The following is a 21,110-nucleotide window of genomic DNA, read 5'->3' on the forward strand; positions in this document are numbered from 1 at the left end:
ATTTTTGTTTCCCTCATGACTGGAATGACTCAGATCATTTCCAGAGAGTTTAGGGAGCCCCCTCCAATCTCACCCAAAGTTACCCAAGCCAGTCTGCTCACAAAACAAAATGAGAAGCAACAGAGGACAGGGTTTAAAAACTTACATCCCTTCTGTTGGATTTGAATTTGTGTGCATGACCAGAAACACCATTTTCACCCTACCTATCTTCTTTGGTAAATTTCTTATTTGTTTGTTTCTCTTAGGGAACCCTGTGCCATTTACACATTGTGCATCAGTTTTGGCCATCTATATATCTAATTCCAAAGTGTGCCCCCACCTGTGGATACTTAAATCTGCAGATAAGGGGCACACTCACCCCAACCAGGTTTTTCTGCAGACTTAGCCCCCCCCCCCGCCCCCCCCTGCCCAGGTCTGCAGAAAAATCTGAAAGTAAAAACAACAGCAACAACAACAACTGAGACTGTTAGCAAGCAATACGTTGAGAATCACCTGTATCCTCAGTGGAAACTGAAGGGAGGGGCTGTGGCTCAGTGGCAGAGCATCTGCTTGTCATGCAGAAGGTCCCAGATTCAATCCCTGGCATCTCCAGTTAAAGGGGCTAGGCAAGTAGGTGATGTGAAAGACCTCTGCCTGAGATCCTGGAGGGACGCTACCGGTCTGAGTAGACAATACTGACTTTGATGGACCAAGGGTCTGACTCAGTATAAGGCAGCTTCATGTGTTCGTGTGTTCAAATGCAAACCTGTGGCATTTTAAACAATCTGGAGTCCTTGGTATCTTCAATACAAGGCACCAAACACTAAGAAAATGCGCCCCAATTTATTCTCTGTCCACATTCTCTCCCCAACCCACACAACCGTTTCCTGGTATTCACATTTCAATGAATGATAGATATCTGTTTACATAACATAACTAATTTTCTTCTTTCCATGGGGGCTGATTTGACTTAATGATTCCAGCCATTTCAGTCACTGCCCAGTTGAGCTTGTTCACATTTTCACAGCACTAAAACAAACATGCAGCTAATCTGCCTGACAGCAAAGATTACTTATTCACTGGGTGCCCTAAAGCTTAAAACACAATAGGTGAAAGAGAATCCGGGCTAATCAAGAGGCGGCCAACTGGAGAGAACTGCACAGAGCATCCTGAATTTAATTCCCCTGGTGAAATTTGTTGTTGGCAGACTAATATTGAGGGATCATACTCTGGCAGCAAAGTGAGTTCTTCAGCATCCCTGTTATCCAATATGTGCTTAGCAGGGTGCATTTCTTAAACAGAACGCGCCAAAATTAATGGCGCAGTTATACCAAGTTGTCCCTTTGGCTATTAAAATCCCAGCAGGAGCTTCCCGGCCCAAGATGATGAAATGTCTTTGGAGAACGAAAGGGACAGTGGTGAATTTGGTGCCGGGCTGAGTGGCCATGAGATTGTTGAAATCAGCAGTTAGAAATGTGGATAATGGTGCGAGTTGCTGCTCAGGGGAGAGAGAAAGGATTAATGACTACCAAGTCCCATTCTCCTTCCCTGAACTGCCAAACTACCGCACCAGTTATCAATCAAGGGAGCAAAATACATTAGCAGATTGATTGGGTTTGATACAGTGGTAGCCAGCTAGACTTCGGAATAGTCTTTAAAAACAATTTTTACTGTGCAATGCTGGAGAAAGCCAACAAATAATAAACCTGTCAGAGAGCTCACCGAGTGCTCGTAAATACAAAAACTGCTCTATTCTGCTGCCTCGCAGTTGCAAAAGGGAACTTATCCCAACAGTGGGAAATTTGTCAATACCCTTCTTTTTAAAAAAAAAAAAACTGATATCAACTGCAACTACAACTTTGTTTTCGTCCTCTGGTTCTTATGCAGAGGGCACCATCATAGTATACATTATGCAGAGAGGATTTCCTTTTTCAGGATCCTTCTGCCCCTCTCAAAACATCCGCCTGACAAAAATGGCTCAGCTGGATCAGACCAAAGGCCTATCTACTCCAGCATTCTGTTTTTAGCAGTGAGCAACCAGATGGCTCTGGGGAGCTTATAAGAACAGCATGCGGGCAGCGGTCATCTCCTGTTGTCAATCCAAACCAGAAACAGACTGATTCTGAACAGAGTTTGCATTGATCTGTCCTGATGAATAGGCCTGTGGTGGAGCATGCTGGTTAGTATGGTCCTCACTCGGTAGAGTTGCCAGGTCCCTCTTTGCCATCGGTGGGAGGTTTTTGGGGTGGGGCCTGAGGAGGGCGGGGTTTGGGGAGGGGCGGGACTTCAGTGAGGTATAATTACCAGCTCCAGGTTGGGAAATTCCTGGAAATTTCCCAGTTACCAGCTCCAGGTTGGGAAATTCCTGGAAATTTGGGAGTGGAGCCTTGGAAAGGTGGAGTTTGCAAAAGGTATGAAGCTCAGTAGGGATGTAATGCTATTGAATCCACTTTCCGAAGCTGCTATTTTCTCCAGATCTCTAGAGATTAGTTGAAATTCCAGAGCTCCCGGCCCCACCTGGAGGTTGGCAACCCTATGCCCTCAGGAGTTTTGAGAGTTCAAACAGCAGTTCTGTTGATGTCCTTATAATAATCTGGGATACAAGGCTGGCAATTCGATACATAGGATTGTTCATCAGCTTCCTCTCTGGTTCGGTGGCAGGAACCAGGGCTGGATTTAGGTTTGATGAGGCCCTAAGCTATTGACGGTAATGGGGCCCTTTATATGTCCAGCGGTCCTTTGTCAACAACAATATTTATGCAGGCTAGCAGGTGGGGCCCATTACTTACATCATAGGAGCCTACACAACACAAAACACTGTTGTTGTATGTAGGTTTTATTTTATTTGGGTTTTTTTCCTTATATTTTGGAAATGTACATCCAGGTTTTTTTCCTTTAAATTTTTTTGGGGGGGCCAAGAGAGTGGGGCCCTAAGCTATAGCTTGTTTAGCTTATACGTAAATCCGGCACTGGCAGGAACACAGCCGTGCAGAGTTATTGAAACAAGAGTGTTGGATGATAGCCAGAAGATTGTTGGTAGAACACCCGCTGATCATTCCCACCTAACAGGACTTTTAGATCAAGAGCATTGCAAAAGATGTCAGGAAAGTTCCCATTTATTCTGCAAACCATTGGGAGTTATTCAGGAGGGACTTATATACCAACACCTAAATGTTTCCAAGTGAAAGGTTGTTTCCCTACTTGTTACTATTTTTATGGATGTAACAGGATAGGTTGTTGTTGTTTTTTCAAATCATTGTATCCTACCTTGAATCTGGTTCTTGGAGCAAAATGGGTTTTAATTTTTCTAAGTAAATTATTGCTGCTGCTGCTGTTGTTGTTATCATTATTATAGCCTGCCTTTCTCACTGAGACTCAAGGAGGATTACATATGGTAAGTCAATGCTATCGACAGGATGAGACAACTAATAAGCAATGTAATAGGGCTAGGGGTACAGCAGTCTCAAGTAAAGCATAAGAATTAGACATGAAATTGGTTCTCATAGGTTATCCGGGCTGTGTAACCGTGGTCTTGGTATTTTCTTTCCTGACGTTTTGCCAGCACCTGTGGCCGGCATCTTCAGAGGAGTAACACTGAAGGACAGGGTCTTCACTGTCCTTCAGTGTTACTCCTCTGAAGATGCCTGCCACAGCTGCTGGCGAAACGTCAGGAAAGAAAATACCAAGACCACGGTTACACAGCCCGGATAACCTACGAGAACCAACTCTGAACGTGAAAGCCTTCGACAATATTTAGACATGAAATGTTAAAAATGGCAGAAAATGGTATTACATAAGTATAAAAACAAAGTGGGATAATGGATTTAGCAAAGAGATAATATATACTATGCACAGTGGTACGTAGCCACAGTGCCATTTATAAAAACGCCTTCCCGAACCAAGTTGTTATAATATAGCTCTCGTTTCTGACACTGAGGAGAGGAGACTGGGCTAGGCTGAAACATCCCTAGATTAACACACAGAGCTGTACTCTGTCCTTGGGCCTGGCCTCTCAGGGTCTTTAGGTAACATTTCTACATCATGTTCCTTTTACCACTGAAGAGGAAGCAAATCCCACTAATGTCTGCAGGATCCCTGCTCCCATATGTACCTGCCTGATCATCGTGATCCTCTTCAGAGGCTCCGTTCTGTGCACTCCCCCCTTCAGCAGTGAACTGTGTGGCTACCAGAGAGGGCATTCTGTGTTGCTACTAAGATTGCCAGGTCCCTCTTCACCACTGGTGGGAGGTTTTTGGGGTGGAGCCTGAGGAGGGTGGGGTTTGGGGAGGGACTTCAATGCCAGAGAGTCCAATTGCCAAAGCCGCCATTTTCTCCAAGGGAACAGATCTCTATCGGCTAGAGATCAGTTGTAATAGCAGGAGATCTCCAGCTAGTCCCTGGAGGTTGGCAACCCTAGTTGCTACCCCTATCTGGTAGAATTCTTACCTGGCATCTATTTGCCTGTTGTTGACTGGCTATACTTTTCAGTTTTAAGCACTGGACGGACGACTGAGTTTTTTGTTTTTATTCTCTTATTGATCTGCTACTATGTTAATGTTGCTGTATTTACCCTGGAGTTTCATTGCATTTTCGTGTAGGATCATAAGCATCCTCAAGAACTTTTGTTGGTAGGCAAAAAACAAATATTTTAAATATTTGTTTTCCCTTTTCAAACCCTAAGGTGCCACTTCCTAGTAAAGCATTGTTTTGTTAGGCCAAGGAAAATGGAGTCTTAGTAAAAGGATTTCTTTTCTTATTGTGCTGAAAAGGTCTTAATATCCCCCCCCCAAAAAAAAAAAAAAATCTCAGCCATCAACCTGATAAAAATCTCAGCATGTTAAGAAGATTCTACCACCCATTGTTACCAGCTAGGATTTATTTATTTATTGCATTTTTGCCCCCACAGTCTCCAACCCGAACACAGAGCTCAGAGCGGCTTACACGATCCAAAATGCAATAAAAACAATAAAACATTTAGAATACAATTTAAAATTCAACTTAAAATAGCCCAGATCAATTCAATAAATAAGGCAATAATGCCCCCGATGGCAAAATAAAATAAAAATAGCCATCTGCAGCTGAGCAGATGGATCTGACCTCCCCAAGATGGTATAAGTGGGGGTGGCGCTCAACAGCAGGGGAGGGAAAAGGAGTAGGGAGGCCATTATTTATAATGAGAATGTAAGTTCCCTAATGTAATGCCCCATCACCAATGGAAGTGGAAAGGGGAACAGGGCAGGGACACACATGCCAACAGCAATGGCGGCACTTCATCCTCTCAGTGGCTGACACCAAATACATATTCAGTGGCAGCAACAGGTCTAGGTATAATCTGACAGACATGATACTTGCCTGTGAGTCTGCAGGTAGCAGGGTTGTAGTAGGGCTGCCAACCTCCAGGGCAGGCCTTGAGGTCTTCCTGAATTTCAGTTTATCTCCAGCCTACAGAGATCAGTTTCCTTGGACGAAAAGATAACTTTGGAAGGCAGACTCTATGGCAATGCCATAATGGCATCATATCTCTGCTGAGCTCCTACCCAGTCCTTTCCCCAATCTCTACCCCTCTCCCTTCCCCAAGCACCACACCAAATCTTCAGGGATTTTCCAAGCGAGAGTGAATGAAAGGTCATATTCGGCTCATGTACCAGTTCTATAATCATAGCCTCTCTCCAAATGATCATGGACACTTTTTAAAGAATTCCTGAATCTATGCAGTATAGCAGAAATGGCAGATGTAACAACTTTTAATATTCCATAGTTTTATCAATAAAGGAAACTAAGGAAGAAATAAAAGGGAATTCAACCCCCACCACAACCCTGCTGATATCTGAATATCTGGCTGAATATCTGGCTGATATCAATATTTATGGATAAATTATGTAACCCTAAATGCTACAAACAGTGCAGTCTTAAACAGATCTATACCCTTCTCAGCCCATTGATTTCAGTGTGCTTGGAAAGGCAGTCACTCTGCTTAGGACTGCATTACTTATCATGAAAGTGTAAATGAATGCACTGCTGCAGCACTGACAATTATTGTGTGCCCGAATGGAAAATGATGACTTATTTCAGGGCGAGAATTGCCCAGCATCCTTCATTAAGCCCTGCCAAATGCTTCCTGTTTATGTGTTCTAGTCCTGCATGCCTCTCATTACAACTTTCTAAGTTTTAAGAAAAAACTGAAAAGCTTCTACACTTCTTTCTGGCAGGTTCTCTTTTTAGTGGCTCAGTCAGATAACCACAGCACTGCCTGTAATCTTTATAATATGACGGGGAAGGCGTCAAAAGCTGATAAGGTAGACAATGCAGAAACCAGGCAAACCTGTACTATAAGTTGAATGGGGAAGAAGCGTAACTCCGCTGTATTTTTAGAATAGGAATCATTTTGATTGTACCAGCTAATTTGTAAAAAAAAAAAAAAAAATAGGGGGGAGAAAAGCTGTAGATAGGTTCCGTTTACACCTTGTACCTGCTCTCTGCTCATACCATGCAAAGCTGTTAATCAGGGATGTGAAAGAAATGTATGGAGACAGCGGCAAAATAATTAAATTCAGATGAGACCATGTTTTAAAAATAGATCCTATCTGTATGGCTGATATAATTGTAATGCTGCACACTCATAAATTAAAACTCTGAATATATTACTATAAAAACCGTTTTTTTTAAAAAAAAAATCTGTAATTTACTTGCAGGAGCCTAGACAGCTATTCATAAGTAGATTGCAATGCACTGCCGTTTCATTAATACACTCATGGGGGAAAACGCATTTGCTGAATTATACCAAATCATTACTCCCAGAGCAAACCATTGTCTTTGGAGTCATTTTGAACACATATATTACTTTTGCCATACAAGTTTCCTGTAAAATATGTGAAGGCCATAATAAACCTTGAAAAAATATGGCCCCGTCCCCAATGAGTATTCATATCTGTTTCTATAAAACTGTTTTTGATTGGTTTTGTTGTATATAGCACATATTTACAGGGGGGAATTGGAAGCCCTTAAGGTATATTCCACCAGTTCATGCACTGAGGAGCAGACAGGGAACCAAGGCCTCTGGGAACAGCAAGAAAAAATTCCACACACAATTTAATGAGGCCCACTTAGGGTTGCCAACCTGCAGGTACTAGCTGGAGATCTCCTGCTATTACAACTGATCTCCAGCCGATAGAGATCAGTTCACCTGGAGAAAGTGGCCACTTTGGCCATTGAACTCTATAGCATTGAAGTTCCTCCCCTCCCCAAAACCCGCCCTCCTCAGGCTCCACCCCAAAAACCTCCCGCTGATGGCGAAGAGGGACCTGGCAATCCTAGGCCCACTGGAGGAGGACGAGTTCAGGAAACATGCATCAGATCTCTCTAGCAGCATTTGGAGGATGACACACAAACAGAATGGGACCTGGCTTCCTTCTTATACCTACGGTGTTTATGAACCAGGGTTGAACCAAAATGACTCAGCCAGTTTGAGTTTCACCTCAGTTTGGATTTTCAGCATCTTCAGAATTGCTGGGCCTTTCCTGAACTAGCTCAGGCAGCCTCCTCAGTTAGTTAAACCTGGGTTGCCAGCCTCCAGGCGGGGCTTAGACATCTCCCAAAATTACAACTAATCTCCAGATGACAGAAATCAATTCCCCTAGAGAAAATGGCTACTTTGGAGGGTGGACTATGGCATTATACACTGCTGATATCCCGCTCATCCCCAACTCCTGCTTTCCCCAGGCCTCACCCTCAAATCTCCACAAATTTCCTAACCCTGAGTTGGCAACCCCACCGTTGGGGTTGCCAACTGCCAGGTAGTAGCAGGGGATCTCCTGCTAATTCAACTAATCTCCAGCCGATAGAGATCAGATCACCTGGAGAAAAATGGCCTCTTTGGCAATTGAACTCTATGGCAATGAAGTCCCTCCCCTCCCAAAACCCTGCCCTCCTCAGGCTCTGCCCCCCAAAATCTCCCACCAGTTGAGAAGAGGGACCTGGCAACCCTACCCGCCATCCTCAGAAAAAGTTTTTGGCACCAGGAGGGCTTTTCACCCCTTGTCTCCATGTGCCAGGCATAGGGTCAGGTTGGGAAATACCTGAATATTGTTGGGGTGAAGCCTGAGGAGGGCGGGATTTAGGAGGGAAGGGACTTCAATGCCATAGAGTCCAATTGCCAAAGTGGGCATTTTCTCCAGGTGAACTGATCCCTATCGGCTGGAGATCAGTTGTAATAGCAGGAGATCTCCAGCAAGTACCTGGAGGTTGGCAACCCTAGCAAGGCATATTGTGTATTTCTGCCTTCAAAGGGTCCATGGCCTGTGCTGGAGACAGAAGGGAGCCAGCATCCACCACCCCCCAGTCCATGCAACTCTAGACAGAACCAGGAATGGGGCTAGTGACCAAGGTTGCATCCGATGTATTCTAAAATCAACAATCCTTCAGTTTAAGGGAAGCAATAAGTAACATACACTCATGCATCACAAAACATGGAAATTATATGTTAAGGCTGCCACTTCAACTTCTGAGCCAGGGCTGCAGTACAGACATTGTACAGTCTGACATTTCTCTATTATTTACAATTTAGGCCCAATACAGTGACATTGAAACTAATAATCTGAGACACAGCACAAAGAATTGACAGAAAGCCACACAGCTTCTCACAGGATATGTTATTAGATCTTGGGAAAACTGAAGCTTTTACCAAAATTATAACAGCACTACTTTTCGTGCTCGTCGCGTCTGTTCATCCCAGTTCTTCGGAATACCCCCTCTACGTGGCCTGCCTGCCTCTACATATTATCTGACAACTCCTCGTCTCTGTAGAGCTTTTTGCTTGGCTAGATTGAATGCTAACCCTTCTATGGTAATGCAGGGCAGAATTCTGAATATACCCTACTCAGACAGGATCTGCCCTTGCTCTTCTGGCTCTATTGACTCATTAGCCCATGCCCTTTTGGAATGCCGCTTTTACGAGGAACTCGTCAGAGTATCAAGTTGGTTGTAATAATCTGACAGTAACAGCTGTGTGAGAGCTGTCAGATCTTAGAGATTTGAGAGGCCAAAGATGATGTCAGCAGAAGCAATAGCCTTGCTGGTACCAAAGGGAACTGCAGGAATCTGGATCTGGGCAGTTTGCTGATGTAATGCTTGGGAAGGTCCACAGGTGGCCTAATGCAGATCAGGTGCAGTGGGTGTATATAAGGCTATGTAACTGTGCTTCTGTAACACACCAATGATATAAATTACAGCCTGGAAGTAGTAGTGGAGTAGTGTACGTGATGGTATGTTTTATCTGTGCACTGTAAATAAAAGACACTGTTTCTTATAAAGCAAGACTGCTGGTGATTATGTCCTGGAGGAACTCCTAAACCACTTGCTTCCACGTCAGAACTTCAATCGCACTATATTTCCCCCCTTTTAACATACAAATCCAATGCCTCTGTGACTGACATAATGCCTTTTTTACTAAGCGATAGGGACCCCAAGGCTACATTGTCAGTGGCAAGATTTGTTTCAGTCCTTATATCCCTCCAACACTAGATATATGCTGCTCAAGATCAATTGATCAAGGAGCTTCTAAGGGAGGAAAGGAAAGGAAAGGAAAGGAAAGGAAAGGAAAGGAAAGGAAAGGAAAGGAAAGGAAAGGAAAGGAAAGGAAAGGAAAGGAAAGGAAAGGAAAGGAAAGGAAAGCCACACAGATAGACATTTTTTGTGGGAGCTTGTTCTCCAGTTGCTGAAGAATTCATGGAAGAGAGGAAGGGTGCTTTCTGACAATTCCACCTCAAGCTGCATCTATATACTAATAGTGAAGTTTGCCAAATCTGAGGATACTTAAATCCAGCGACTGGAGCTGTGAATGGGCAGGACAGATCTTTCTACAAAACAGAAAAATGTAGAAAAATGTGAAATCTGAAAAAAAAAATAGTGGGGGTTTAAAAACCTGAAAATGATAAAAGGAGCACCTGTAACTTTAATCACCAGGTTCCCTCAATGACTGTTGCTAGGCAAGCACAGTATTCCAGGCTGGGTTTCTGTAAGTAAAAAGGCAGGAGGAGAGAGCAGGGTCCTTTCTAGGCCTATTTTGGCTTTTTAGGGATGACTCATTGAGAGGCCTCAGCTGAATATCATGCTATCGAATTCACTCTCCAAAGAAGCCATTTGCTACATGGGAACTAGGGTGCCAGCCTCTAGGTAGAGGCTGGAGATCACCTGGAATTACAATTGATCTCCAGATGTCAGAGTTCAGTTGCTAGAGTTGCCAGGTCCCCCCTCTCCTCCGGCGGGAGGCTTTGGGGGCAGAGCTTGGGGATTGCACGCGCACCACTTCCAGTTTAGAACCAGAAGTGTGGACCTTCTGCACTCACCTGGGGAGCCGATTTGATGGCCCAGGTGGGGAGCAGGGCTGGGCCGGCCAGCTGAGCATCAGGGAGTCTGGGCGCGGTGGCGAGAGCATCCTGGGGCCAGTGGCTGGTGGGGAAGCCACTGAAGCACCTGTCCTTCCCCACAGCACCACGTCATGGCGCCCAACACTTGCAGGGGCTGGGGCAGGGCTCTGCTGCACCTGCGCCGTCCTCCTGCACTTCCTTGGCCCTGCCCAAGTTCCGTGCTGCGGCGTGCATGTGCGCATGAAAATTTGTCCACCGACCCTCAGCTGGTCGGCGGGCAGAGAGGTAAATGGCTGGGGGGTTGCCTGCCACCACAGGGCATCTGGCAACCCTATCAATTGCCCTGGAGAAAATGGCTGATTTAGAGGGTGGACTCTATGGCATTATACCCCACTGAGGTTGCTTCCATCCCCAAACCTAAAGGTTCTACCCCTAACTTCCAGAAATTCCCCAACCTAGAGCTGGCAAGTCTAAGGGGAAAGTGATATCTGCAGTTGGGAGATCTGCTGTGATTCCAGAAGATCTCCAGGTTCCACCTAGAGGTTGGCAACCCTAGAAGGAGAGAAAGAAGCCGGAAAAGGGGAGAGGTTCTGGGGGCTTTCAGGAAAGGGAAAGAGGAAATAGTTGGGGAGGGGGAAATGAGATGCCTCCCACAAGATCTTGTGGGTTCTCGCTTGTTCCACTCTATTCCCAAGGTTCTTCAAAAGCAGCTTTGGGGGAGAGTCACAGGTAATGGAGATCACTGAACTTGTACTATTCACAGTTCATTGGATTCCACCCCCATGGATGCCTAGATGATATTCCATCTAGACACTGAACAGACCTATGCTTGTTTAACTCCAGCAGGATTGTTGTAATTTGTGCTTTCCAACCATACCCTTTGCCTCAGGAGGGTGTAATCCATTTATAACCACAAAGGACTGGGCACATTCTTGCCAATTTTGAAGAATTAGCCTGTACAGATTGTTTCTGACAATGTTTCCATCAAATAATATATGAAGAAACAAGGCAGGACAGTGTCAAGAAAGCCATACATACCATTAACTTTGTTCTGGTTGTAATTGACAGTTTCAATGGTAACACTAGTTGACTGGTAAAGTAGTGCATAAGTTTTTTAAAAAATGGGAAATGTTTCAGTATCTCTTGGGACAACATAAACCGAATGGCAGGTCATTATCTGTAATCTTTGCAAGGGAAACCAAGACTATTACATTTTCTCCAGAGAGCACACCTGATCAAATGCTTGCTTGCGGAAACACCAAAGGTTACCTCATGCTGACATGAGAGTAAACTCTAACATACCGGAGAGTATTTGGATCAATGAACTTGAAAAATTGTGCCAAGAAAACGAAAGCCTCACATACGTGAGTGTGGGTGGTTCTGCACTAGCCTTTCTGTCTGGAACTGGCACACTCGTTCACTCCGTTTTAATAAATGATCCAGACAACCCACTGCTTTCCAACATTTTCTGTGTTGCTTTCTACCTTTATTTAGACCTAGTTTTTACATACAAGCGGTTAACTGCAAGTGCAACTATAGCATTCAGCTGTCCTGTGTAGGCACTCAAAGCAATATTGGGGGTCCCTAAAGCTACAATCCCAGGGGTGTCAAACATAAGGCCCACGAGCCGGATCCGGCCTTTGACAGCTCTTATCTGGCCCACAAGCCAGCTAAGGCAGCCACACACACCCACTCTCGATCTGGGTGGTGAGGCATGGCCTAGTCCAACCAACTGACATTTATGTTAAGAACATAAGAACATAAGAAAACCATGCTGGATCAGACCAAGGCCCATCAAGTCCAGCAGTCTGTTCACACAGTGGCCAAACAGGTGCCTCTAGGAAGCCCCCAAACAAGACGACTGCAGCAGCGCCATCCTGCCTGGGTTCCACAGCACCTAAGATAATAGGCATGCTCCTCTGATCCTGGAGAGAATAGGTATGCATCATTACTAGCATCCATTTTGACTAGTAGTCATTAATATCCCTCTCCTCCATGGTCATGTCCACTCCCCTCTTAAAGCCTTCCAAGTTGACAGATATCACCACATCCTGGGGCAGGGAGTTCCACAATTTAACTATGTGTTGTGTGAAGAAATACTTCCTTTTATACATTATACCTGGCCCTCATAACAATCGAGTCCGACACCCTTGCTTTAAATCTTATTGCTTTTCAGGAGCAGTTTTCTATACATGTGAAACAAATAGCCACTTGGAGTACCATACGAACAGTTCTGTGTAGGCATGGCTGTCATTTTGGTCACTTTTGCCTCCTTTCTTCTCCCTAACGGGAATTGCCTATCTGGGCAGTTGTAAAAGACTGTTCTATGGCAACAGTTGGTTCTTCTACAGACCTTCTTCCACAGACTCATAGTTAGGGTTGCCAACCTCCAGGTAATAGCTGGAGATCTCCTGCTATGACAACTGATCTCCAGCCCATAGAGATCAGTTCACCTGGAGAAAATGGCTGCTTTGGCAATTGGACTCTATGGCATTGAAGTCCCTCCCCTCCCCAAACCCCGCCCTCCTTAGGCTCCACCCCAAAAATCTGGCAACCCTACTTTTACTTCTTTAAAAATACTACATTGTAACTAAAAATGAAGGAAATTGCTTAATGCCAGTGTGGTATATATACCCTTCTGATGTGAAGTCGTCATGGTTATATCAATACAATTGCCTTTATAAAATATTTTTTCTCATAAGTTAAGGAAGCATGCAAAGACACTCACATAAAATAAATACTTTAAAATGAACTTTCTGACTTTCCCCCCTATGAGCTTTTCTCCCAAAAGCTTCATTATTATATGCAAAATAGATGTCTGTGCTATTGGCTATGTCCAACTCTAGGATATTCAGACTGAGGAAAACAGCCAGAGGCTCCCACAAAAGCTGCTGGGATGGGAAATGGAAGAGAACTCCCCCCCCCCCACAAACTTCCAGACACTGTTTAGTGTATAGAGAAAACATCAAAATCAATAATTTAAAAATGAAGTTGCCAATTTCCACTATTATGGTAAGCTGTTTAAAAAAAATGCAGCTTTTAAAGTAACTGGAAGTTGGTAACTGGAAGTTGGAGAGAATATAAAGTTTGATTTCTAGAGGAATGTGGTTGTGGCTACAGCTAGGGCTGCCAACCTCCAGGTACTCACCTCAAAAAGAAGAACCTAGGTTGTTAGAATGATAGTGTTCTAGCAAAAACAACCTATTATAATCTTAATCAAGTTTCAGTATCAAAGATGACTGATCTATTGCATGGGATTTGCATTACATATAGGTGGGAGATTTTGTATGTATAGTATTGAGTTGGTTTATGTCTAGCATTGTAGTTACGGTAAGAATATAGAGTGTAGGAATATCACCATTAAATATGCAACCTTGATATGGAAACTTGGTAAAAATTATAATAGGTTGTCTTTGCTAGAACACAAGCCCTGGAGGTTGGCAACCACCGAATTTCAGTCCAGGGAAGCCCTTGAGATTGGCAAACACTCTTTTCTCCAGGCAATTCCTGGAGGGTGGCAACAGAGAATTTTTTTCTCCAAGCCAGCCCTGGAGATTGGGAACTGGAAAAACAATTCCCCCTCAAGTTCATCCAGGAGGGTAGTAACCACAGAACTTGCAACTTTGATATTGAAGCTTGATTAAGATTATAATAGGTTGTTTTTGCTAGAACACAAATCTCCAGGTACTAGCTGGAGAGCTCCCACTGTTACAACTGAACTGCAGCCGATAGAGATCAGTTCACCTGGAGAAAAATGGCCGGTTTGGCAATTGGACTCAGAAGTCAAATATCTCCAAAGTTTTTTTTGTTTTTGTTTTTTACAGCACTCGGCTTGCCAGCCTATGGAGACGTAATTAATGTCCTACCCGGAGAGGAGAGGAATGTCTGAGATCACTCCAAGTGGTTCAGAGGCTGTTAACAAACTTACAAACTTCAACAATGGATAACTCACGACTCCCAAGTTATTTTCATTTCCTTAAAAAGTGAAGTTTGAAATGTGCATGAAGGAGCCTCTGATGAATGCTGCTGCTTCCTCATCCGTCCCCACCGGACGTCTGGCCATTGGACTCTATAGCATTGAAGCCCCTCCCCAAACCCCGCCCTCCTCAGGCTCCGCCCCAAAAACCTCCCGCCAGTGGCGAAGAGGGAGCTGGCAACCCTAGGTACAGTAGTGGAAGAAAAAAAGGAGGGGGATAAAATCCAACCTAAAAACAAAAGCTGGGTACCCAAGGTTGGGTGAAAAGAAAACATATTTAAGTCTTTGTATAAATACTGAAAGTATAATTAATTAGAAGCGCTATATAAAAGTTAAAATTATTTAAAAGCATTAAAATAGCACAGTTACAGTTATCAGCCTCAGGAAATGCCATTGTGCTATTTTAATGCTTTTAAATAATTTTAACTTTTATATAACGCTTCTAATAAATTATACTTTCGGTATTTATACAAAGACTTATATATATTTTCTTTTCATCCAACCTTGGGTACCCAACCCTAGGTACAGCCCATATATGTGAAAATCCTGCCCAAGTCTCTGCCTGGAGGCAGTTTAGGCCTAAGGAAGGCTGAAATGGGGAAACCAAGTGTCATTTGCCATTATGCTGTTAAACTTTGTCTTTGATTACTTTGCCTGAAATGTTTATCTCGTCAAGTCTTATCTCTTCCCTTTTTATCATATTGCTTAAGTCATTTCATCAGTCTCCAATTTGCTTTACATGTTTAGTTATTTCACAGTGCCACCCTAATCAGTGTTACTCCAGTTTGGGCTGAGATCTGAGCAGGGTTGCCAAGCCCTAACGGGGTAGGGAATCCCCGCCCCCAGCTTTCATATCTATGGATGCCAGACTCCAGGTGGAAACTGGAATTACAACTCATCTCCGGAGAACAGATATCAGTTCTTCTGGAGAAAATAGATGGACTCTATGGGGTTGTGCCCCACTGAGATCCCTCCCCAGGCTCCATCCCCAAATCTCTAGGAATTTCCCAACCTGGATCTTGCAAGCCTACCCCCCATCCCCCGCTAGTGGCCAGGGAGGACCTGGCAAACCTACCCATATTCCACCACTGCTCTGAGTGGCAGCAGGACAAAAACTTTTTATAAAATGGCTGTTGGGCCAACAACATGGTCATTTCTAGGGGAAACGCGGAAGGGGTGTCATACCTCTCTAGGAATCCCCAGAAACTCTATGGTAAAACCTAGAGTGGTGTGACATCACTTCCAGGTTTTCCTGGGAATGACGTCATGCCGTTTCTAATCACCCCACTATTTCTCCCCCCTCCCACTCCGGTCTCCAGCTGGTTGTTAGGCCATGGCTAAACCTGAGAAATTCTGCATAGGATTGCACTGCTAAGCATTTGTTCCTTATCTGATTGAGCTTCATTAAGCCACTTTCATTCATTTCAGTCTGTCTTCTTATTCACTGAATGTTATTTACCAGGATGATAAAAGACTTCAGACAGATGCCTGTCAGACCACAAGTTGTGCAGACCCTCTCTTGTCATTAGAATAGCACCTTAAAAATTTCTGGCAGGGTATGAGCTTGCGTGAGCTCATACCCTGCCAGAAATTTTGTTAGCCTTTAAGGTGCTATTGGACTCTTGCTCTTTTCTAATATTCATATGTAAGATTTGTATTTAAGCAATATTTTACAGGCCTATAGCTTACCTTCCCCTTCTCAGAAGAGAGCTATGATTCCTGCACCTGTCAATGTGAGTGCACCTTAATGAGAGGAACTTTTTACTCAATAACTAAAAGAAAGAAAAAAATGGAACGTGATGAGTTCTTTGTTTTAGACTGAAGATGTGAAGTCATATTCTACCTATTATTCTTTGGAAATACTTAGCGACTTCTGCTATGCAGTCCGTGGGTGGCACTTTGATAAGTAAAAAGAAAAGAAAAAAGAACAATCCTATAATAAAAAAAACATTTTGTACATTTTCAAGTACTTTGAATGTGAAAAACCACTAAGGGTTCCTAATTCCTCATTCTTTGAGACTAAAGGTGCCAGACAACGTTTCTTCTCTGGGAATTTTCTGACAAAACTTGAGAAAACTATTGTCCCATGATGGTGACTGCAATTCCTGAAGTTATATGAGAAAGTCCTGGTGTAAAATAAACCACTGGGGTTTTTTTGTTCCTCTGTGTCAGGGGTAATTTTAAAAATATCCAGGGAAAGAGGAGAGAAAGAGACAACAAATCCAACACTGTAGTGACAGCTGCTACTGAAACCTTCATAGAATCATAGAGTTGGAAAGGGACATACAGGAAATCTAGTCCCCCTGCTCAATGCTGGATCATCCTAGTGTATCCCTGACAAGTGTTTGTCCAGCCACTGCTTGAAGACTGCCAGTGAGGGGGAGCTCACCACCTCCCTAGGTAGCCTATTCCACTATTGAACAACTCTTGCTGTAAAAACACATTTCCTTATATCCAGCCAGTACCTTTCCGCCCATTACTTAAACCCATTGTTGCAAGTCCTATCCCCTGCTGCCAACAGGATCAGCTCCTTGAGGTCCTCTAAGCGACAGCCCTTCAAATACTTAAATACTAAAGAGAGCAATTATTTCCCCTCTCAGCCTCCTCCAGATTAAACATTCACCAAGTCCCTCAGCCTTTCCTCGTAAGGCTTGGTCTCCAGGCCCCTGATCATCCAGCTGGCCCAGGATCTTCCAGTCTCTAATGGGAGGTAGTCTTACCTATGGCTAACCAGTAAGAGGGGTCTAAGGGTAAAACTGTCAGTCCAGACTTTCAGAGACTTCTGTGTAGATATGAAAAGGAGTATTCCTATTTCTTTGATAATATCAGTTGCACATCCCATAGACCACTGGCATTCAAAGGATGCCAAAGGATATCAGTTGCATATCCCATAGACCACTGGCATTCAAAGGATGCCAAAGGTACTAATTGGCCTTTTATGCAGGGATGTTTCCCCACGGTTACCCCCATTGACTCCTTCGGGGCTCCCTTTTGATTAGGCATGCCTTTTCTGCCCTTCAGAGGTCGCCTCGCTCTCCCCGCACATTTTCCAGATTCTGGCTAAAACAGCATCTGAAAGCTGAAGACTGTGGTGAGGGAGGTAGAGGAAGATAGGTGGGTGGGCAGGTGGGGAGACAAGGAAGCCGGAAAAAGATATGTGGGCTGCCAAGGAAAAAGAAGAAACAGTGGGGGGGGGAGATACAAGTGGAAGTGATATGCCTTTAAGTCCTTGAGGGTCCCCTGCTTGAACAACTACATTTGCAACTGTGCTTCAGCCCAAAGGCAAGGCTGTAGTTAGGATTCGAGGTGGGGGGAGGTCTGTGAAAAGGTATGAGCTGTGGGCCATGTTTTAATACACATGGAATAAACATTAATGCGCAAAGCCACACATAATAAAAGGGTTTTACATATTTTTTAACCTTGTATTACATTAATGGAGATGTCAGGATGTGTATTATATAATATAATATTATATATTTTATGTATAAGTGCTGAGGAAGGCCTAGATAAGGCCGAAACATGTCTGGGCTTAGTTTGGTCATTGTATAGATGTGCATCAACTATGAATGTGTTGTATGTAAATGTTTATTGTTTTTAGTTAGCCTACATTGTAGGCCCTGTGTTTTTAGCATAATTGTGCACCATAATAATAAAACAGATATATTTGTTGATATTTTAATAGTGTTTAGCTCAACCCCTTTGGTTTAGTTCTACTTTCAGGTTGAGTTTCTTTTCTCCCCCCCCCCTTTTTTTTTTTAGTAGTCCTGATCTAAACAGAGCAGCCTCACTCCCAATTTTTAGAGAAGCATATACATTTACAGAACTCCTACCTCCTCGTAAGAACATCAGAAAGGTCATGCTGGATCAGACCAAGGTCCATCAAGTCCAGCAGTTGGTTCACACAGTGGCCAACCAGGTGCCTCTAGCAAGCTCACAAACAAGACGACTGCAGCAGCACCATCCTGCCTGTGTTCCAATGCACCTAATATAATAGGCATGCTCCTCTGATCCTGGAGAGAATAGGTATGTTAAGAATAAGTAGATGCTGAGTTACAATATCCTTTTGTAACCCACAGCTTTTGGCAAAGACCACAACTGGTTGCTGCTATTTTGCTTTCCACATTCCCGAATGTGATGGGTTATTTAAAAAAAAGTAACAGAAAAGTGCATGGCTTGTACTGAATTTTTGCTTTTAATTATCACCCAACTGCCATTTTAAAATAGTAATGATCTCCCTCCCATCTTCCTCGCATTTAAATTGAATCTAATGGCTGATGTAATAGTGCGTAAATGTATCACAGAGTGCCCCACTAAAAGCCTCATGTTGCTATGTGTTAATGAGAGAGGGTGCTGCCTAGGAACCCACTCTTTTCCATTAGGGAGATAAAATCTGTGCCATTTTTCTTCCTGCCATCTTATCACAAACTATGTTATAAATGTTACATCCTTTCATTTAAAGTGTGCCACATGCTCAACCTATTCAGTGTATTCTAATTAGAATAGTTAGCCACTCTTCCTTCCCCTAGCCTGCAGTTTCACTGGAAAGTGAAATAGGAAAGGGGCAAAGCAGGTTGTGAAAATGCACCCTATTCCAAAGAGATGAATAACGGGGACAATGTTGCTGTGTTCCATATAGAGCAAATAGCCCTTGAATAGCCTGTTCCACCCTTGGCACTTGGGTTTCAAGCTTCTAACCACACTGGCTGCAGTCCAAAGGGTACTGTGACCTCAATCTTGCTAACTCCAGCTGAGATTATATGTCCAAAAGTTAGATAAATCCTTTGTTTCTAAAGTACTCTCTGTGGCATTGGAATAATCTGAAATTTAAGGACAATGAGGGTGGAAACTCATGGTCGCTTTAGCCTCCTTTATTCCCTGTTTCAGCCAGGATTCAGCCAGGATCGAAACACATGCGTTTGATCCTGGCTGAATCCTGGCTGAAACAGGGAATAAAGGAGGCTAAAGCGACCATGCGTTTTCACCCTGAAAAGTTTCCTAAATCATATCTGATAGAGTGAAGGTGAATAATTTCAAAACACTTGGAGATCCATAATTGATCTCATTTATCCCCTTTTGGGAGGGAGAGGATTTTTAGTACGAAATATGAAATGACTCACAAAATGACATGACAACATAAGCAAGTTACACCAATGGTCAATTAATGCACTATCCTAGCAGTCTGGGAGCAGGTCCTCTTTAAGGGCAGCAATGTTGGCCACATCTGTCCCCCAGCTCAAGTGATGACTTCATACAGATTTTTAAAAAATTATGTAGGATCCAACCATATGGGGGACCAGCAATCCCACAAGTCCAGTAACAAACAAAATAAACTGTTAGACATTGTCCAGCTATAGGAAAGTATGAACTCTCAGCACCTCCTCTAGATCACTTCCTCTTTTAATGTGAGAACTTCCATTAATGAAACATGATGAACCTGTCACTTTACTGCTTGGGTTGTCAGCTACTCCAGCCTTGTTGAGGCCTTGTTACTCTGCAAGAGATGGACAGAATCCGCCAAAAAGGATGGGCAAATTAAACTCTAAGCACGTCAAAAACAAAATTTCTGCCCACATCTTATGCCTGATGTATCAGCCATGTACACCACAGCTGCTTTCCTCCAAGCATTTCTACATGGACACGACTTTCCTGTCAAGAACTTAGCTTGAAATGTCTTCGGCAACCTTCACTTCAACTGACATGGCTAACTTGCTTTGGGTGTTATGAATATGTCAACACCTAACCAAAAATCAGGACAACAGGTACCAGACAATGTTCAGAACTAAAAGTTTTAGTCAATGGGTCTCAGAGACGAGCAGGAGAAGTCAGCCCCTGGCAGCATTTTGTTCTATATACCCAGTGCTAGTTTTTTCACCAGCAGTAAGCCAAATCAAGAAATATATAAATGAAGGCAAGATTCCTCTTTACAGATTTTAAATTTGTAAGGAAAAATCTCAATTCTACAACTAGGAAATTCAACATCTGCAGTCACATAATATATGAAAAATGAGATATCTGCATCTTATTTTTTTCTTCCAAGCATCATCTGAAAATTTTTAACCTCAGATATATCTAGGTTAACTATCCTAGGGAGATTCCCCTTGACCATCCGAAAGGCTAGGGGCCATGGTACTGCATCCATAAAAGTAATACAGAATGGGGAGGGGGGGCAACTGGATTGGAACTGGCCAATGTCAACCCCTCCTTTCTCCCATTTTGTTCCTTCCCAGTTCTTTGGTTTTTCCCTGATGTGAAGTATGGTCAGAATTGGCCTCAATGTGTTGTTTCCCTGTAGTCCAGAAGGAAAAACTTTGAAATGAATAGACCTTCCATACATGATGCAAACATTAAGCAGTAAAGATGTTCAGCTGCCTTTGACTCTTGCTTGACTGCTGTTACACAACAGGTAGGCAGAAGGTGAGCTATCATCCACCAGTAGGCAGCTGTTTAATTTCCTGCGGAGCCCCTGGAGTTTGCAGAGGAGGCTCGACTATGTGGATCCTGGTTCATTTCAGAAAGACATGTCTTATGGCCTTAAGCATGCATGCTCAGGATCACTTAACACAGATTGGTTTTTCCTTTGGTGGTGGTAAGTGTCATCAAGTCGTAATCAACCTATGGTGAACCTGCAGGGTTTTCAGAGCAAGAACCAAGTTGAGGTGGTTTCCTATTGCCTGCCTCTGCATTGCAACCCTGGACTTCCTCGGTGGTCTCCCGTCCAAATACTAACCAGGGCCAACCATGTTTAGCTTCCAAAATATGATGAGATCAGGCTACCCTGGGCCATCCAGATC

At 43.6% G+C, this 21,110-nt stretch overlaps 1 non-coding gene across 1 annotated transcript; it reads left to right on the top strand.

Annotated features, from left to right (window-relative positions):
- The first annotated feature begins 519 nt into the window (after positions 1-519).
- On the top strand, positions 520-591 carry TRNAD-GUC (transfer RNA aspartic acid (anticodon GUC)). Its single transcript has one exon. It is a non-coding gene; the product is annotated as a tRNA-Asp (tRNA).
- The last annotated feature ends 20,519 nt before the right edge of the window (positions 592-21,110 follow it).

Source organism: Euleptes europaea, chromosome 9 (genome assembly GCF_029931775.1).
Source record: "Euleptes europaea isolate rEulEur1 chromosome 9, rEulEur1.hap1, whole genome shotgun sequence".
NCBI lineage: Eukaryota > Metazoa > Chordata > Lepidosauria > Squamata > Sphaerodactylidae > Euleptes > Euleptes europaea.